Raw genomic sequence first — 4,138 nt, 5'->3', positions numbered from 1 at the left:
CTGGTGTCTTAACTCACAGATCCTTTTGTTTATGGCCGTTCATATATCTGGAATCTTCGCCCCTGGGTGTTGCTGAACAACTGCCTCTGTAAAAGATAATGAAACAAAGACATTGTTGCAAGAGCAAAGACAAGGTAATATTTTTGTTGTATGCCTAGTACTTGCTCCTCGATGGGTTACCTAAAATTACTAAAGTCTGAAATCAGAACTACCTTCTAAAGGAACTCAGGAAGGACTTAGATTCTCCAATTGGCTTTTATAGTGAGGAGGTTTTATAAATGTATCTACTTTGTTTTCCAGGAAGCATTGTGGTCAGTGAGAGCAAATGTACTTTGCCCTAGCCTGGCATCTGCCTATAGGAGGTGAATTGGTGCTGGGATTTTAATGCTACAACAAGGGATCTATTTTAATGCTGATAAAATGTTTAATGTATTGTAACAAGATATAAAAATCACTTTATATCTAAAACAATATCAAAACTGTTAAAGCTTTCTATTCATCCATTTGTTTTGCTATTATTTGTGTTCCCATTTGCAATAACTGCTAAAGATATTATTCTATTAAATATTCTTACCGAGTAAAGCTTTAAGCTTTTTGGGGTCCAGAGGCTGACGTCGCTCTGCAGATGGATTGACCTTGTTGACCCCTCCTGTCAGGTTGGACTTCTGCAGGACATCAACGCTGAACAGGCCCAGCAAAAGGGTGCGGGCCATTCTTTTCGCTGTGGGTTGTGCTTTTGCAGTCTCCCAACAATGGGCAGACACTCTGGTGGAGTCATCATTCCCTAGTTGCACCTTATTAATTGTAAGAAAGACAAACAGGAATATAAAAAAAAAAAAAACAACCAGTGAATGAATGTTTTATGTTTTCAACTGATCGTTACAAAAATGCACTTACTGGTGCTGGTTTGGGAGATGCGAGTTGAGCAGGTGATTGAGCAACACTGGTCTCATATTCACTTTCACCTTCATAGCTTGAGCTCTCTGTGATCTTATCCAAAACGAGGGTCTTCACAGCCACTAATAGTGATGGAATGTCTGGAAAATATGGCCCACATAATTTACTACAACAGGAATCCAAACAAGTTGTAAATGCTTAAGATCTGAAGAACAAAATACACCTCCACTCATTTTTTGGTGTCTTTAAGTCTAATGGTGCGTTCACACCAAACGCAGATTCTGCGAATATTTCGCCTCGTTTGTGTGCTTTTGCCCGCTTGACATTCCCCATGAACTCCGCGTTGGCATTTGGCAACAAGCGGCAACGCTTCGCCGCATCATCAAATAGGAGGAACTTCCATCTGCTGCTTGCTGGTTTCAACTGAACACAGCGGACATGGATTTCACGGATAATTACGGTGTTTTACCTGTGTATAAAGATTGTATAAATGAAGAGATAGTTGCCTTTAAGTGCCATTTGGCGCAGTCTGGTGTTCTCCTTGTTCAAGGCCTTGACTTGAATCTCAAGATCTTTAATGGCTGCGGAAGATCCTACACTCTGCTGGTCCCGCAGTCTTTTATTGTCTTCCCTGAGGGCCCGGATCTCATCCTCAAGTGCCTCTGAACCAGTCTCCACTAGGGTGACTTTATGTTCTTCTTGGGAAAGAACCTCAAAATCGTATATATTAAAATTGTGTGTGTATATGTATATGTATATGTATATGTACAAATCCTAGCTGACATTTGTCAATTTAGGTCTTTCATTAATGTTTCAATGCCAATTAAAAATTAATATGAAGTGACACTGACTAATGGCTGTTAGCTAGCTAGCATTAACCTCTCGACCCCAGTCCATACACCACAGCTTTCAAATAGATTGTTTCCTTCATAAACTTTCTATTGACTCATAGTGTTATATACATGCCATATGACCATGCCTTTGAAAATAGGTATTCATAAAATTAAGAAAATGTTTTTTATACTTATCGTAGGAAACTGACTGAGGCCATCAACATGCATCAGTCAAACCAGGAAGTGGTGAGTGATGAACATGACCTTTAATGTGTATTTTCTGGACTTTGGGCATTACGCTACACTAAATGGCCACATTTTAACCAGTTCATTGAAATGTAATACTTCTTGATTAGTATCTATTAATAAAGTTGAGCAAATAAGTAGTCCTGGGTCAGGCCAAATGTTGAGTGGGATAATTGGAAAGGCCTCCATTTGAGGCATTTGGTGGAAGAATCTTATCTTTGCCATCCACTTTGCTGGCAGTCGGCATTGGGCACTTATTGCCCTCCCTGTTCCTTGGAGGATATGAAGTACAGACTAATTATAATGTATATTAAACATACAACAACCGAACGTAAATCTTATATATAATGTATCATGTATACCACAGACATGCATCAGCTAAAGATGTCCTACATTCTTACACAACAGAATCTGGATCAGGATTCCTCTGACCACAACACTGACAGTGGCTCAGAAGACACACATGATGATGGTGGTGGGATGAATGTAAGTAAGTCTCTAATAACTAACAGTACAACAAATCTACAGGTTTCTGTTGATGACTATTTCACTGAAAGCACTTCCTCTAAGACTTCTTTATTTTTACACAACAGAATCTGGATCAGGATTCCTTTGACAACAGATCTGAAAATGCACATGATGGTGATGACATTACAGTAAGTAATTCTATCAGGGCAGTGATCTCACATGAGTTTTGTGTCTTCATACTTTAGGTATTTTGCTTTCCTAGCTTTTTTTAAAATTAATCTAAGGCTTATTTGTACCCTGTATTACAACAATAGCACATCTTTAATATATTTGTTAAGTCTTAATTTTATGCAAATTTACTTTCCATCAAATGACAAGCATGTGGCTGGATAGTGAACACCATGAGGAGCCATACTATATCGGTAATCGTGTTCCTGAGCTCGACCAGCAACTCTTGAGAATTAAACCACCTTGCAACATCACAAGAGTGCCCCGCTCTTTTAAGCAAAGAAAGTTTTGGAAAGCCAGCGAATGGCAGAACTGGTTACTTTTTTATAGTATCTTTGTGCTGAAGGGAATACTACCTCATGCATTTTACCAGCACTGGTTAATCCTTGTTACCTTCATGTTCTTACTATGTAAGGACACTGTCACATCTGAGGGGTTACAAAAATGTGAAAAACTAGTTGAGTTTGTCAAACAGTTTGAAAAACTCTATGGTAAGGAAAATGTGTCCTTTAATGTACATTTATGTCTTCATTTGCCAGACTCTGTGAGAAATTGGGGACCATTGTGGGCACATTCAGGATATATTTTTGAGTCTTTTAATGGGGAGATACTGAAGATGTTTTATGGCACTCAGTGTGTTCCTTTACAAATAATGAAACAATTTACATATAGACAAGTGTTGCCTCTTTTGAAAAACAGTGTACTGAAAAATGCTTTGCCTGGATGTATACAGCTGTATAACAGCTTGACTGGTGGAAAAAAAGCTGAAACACTTTGAAAGAGTAGCAGATGAAGTTGTGACCCTTGGTTTACACTATGCACGAAAACTTACTAATGAAGAGATGCTGGCTTTGAGAGATAAACTTTCTGTCACCACGGATACAGTTGTGAAAATTTTCACTAGAACTTTAGTCAGAGGAGAACTGTATTACTCAGAGCATTTCATTAGAGTAACGAAAAGGAACAGCTTCACAGTTTTGTTGGAAAATGGACACATAATCACTGTGTATTATTACATTGTGGTAGAGAGACTTCATAACTGAATGTGTTTTGCTGTTGGGAGACAGTATGACAAATCACACAGTTCAGTGATACATTTAGAACATGTAGTTGGCTTGAAAAGAGTGTTAGAGGGCAGGAAGCAGGTTTTTGATATGATGACATTCAACAGGAAATGTATGTTAGTTGATCTGCCACATTATGCCAACCTTTATGCATGTATACCTCCACGTTTAAGTGTGGAGGACTGAAATGTCATGTTGAGGATGACATGTTATGTAGGGAAGTGGACTCAAATAAATGTTTGCTTTATTTTTTGCTGCTGTTAATGATTTAACTTATGTTCTGTAATTTACATTTCACAATATATGAATCAATACGTAGCCATATATGGTCCATAGGCTTTAAAATGTAAAATACAATTAATGTGATGCAAAATGTAATTTTGAGCTTGCTTGACTCAAACA

At 38.0% G+C, this 4,138-nt stretch overlaps 1 long non-coding RNA gene across 1 annotated transcript; it reads left to right on the top strand.

Annotated features, from left to right (window-relative positions):
• The first annotated feature begins 1,860 nt into the window (after window positions 1-1,860).
• Window positions 1,861-2,632, top strand: LOC124875641. The gene is made up of 3 exons (XR_007040087.1): window positions 1,861-1,976; window positions 2,385-2,462; window positions 2,570-2,632. It is a non-coding gene; the product is annotated as an uncharacterized LOC124875641 (long non-coding RNA).
• The last annotated feature ends 1,506 nt before the right edge of the window (window positions 2,633-4,138 follow it).

Source organism: Girardinichthys multiradiatus, chromosome 10, assembly GCF_021462225.1.
Source record: "Girardinichthys multiradiatus isolate DD_20200921_A chromosome 10, DD_fGirMul_XY1, whole genome shotgun sequence".
In the NCBI taxonomy this organism is placed as follows: domain Eukaryota; kingdom Metazoa; phylum Chordata; class Actinopteri; order Cyprinodontiformes; family Goodeidae; genus Girardinichthys; species Girardinichthys multiradiatus.
This window is presented reverse-complemented; position numbering and strand designations above follow the sequence as displayed.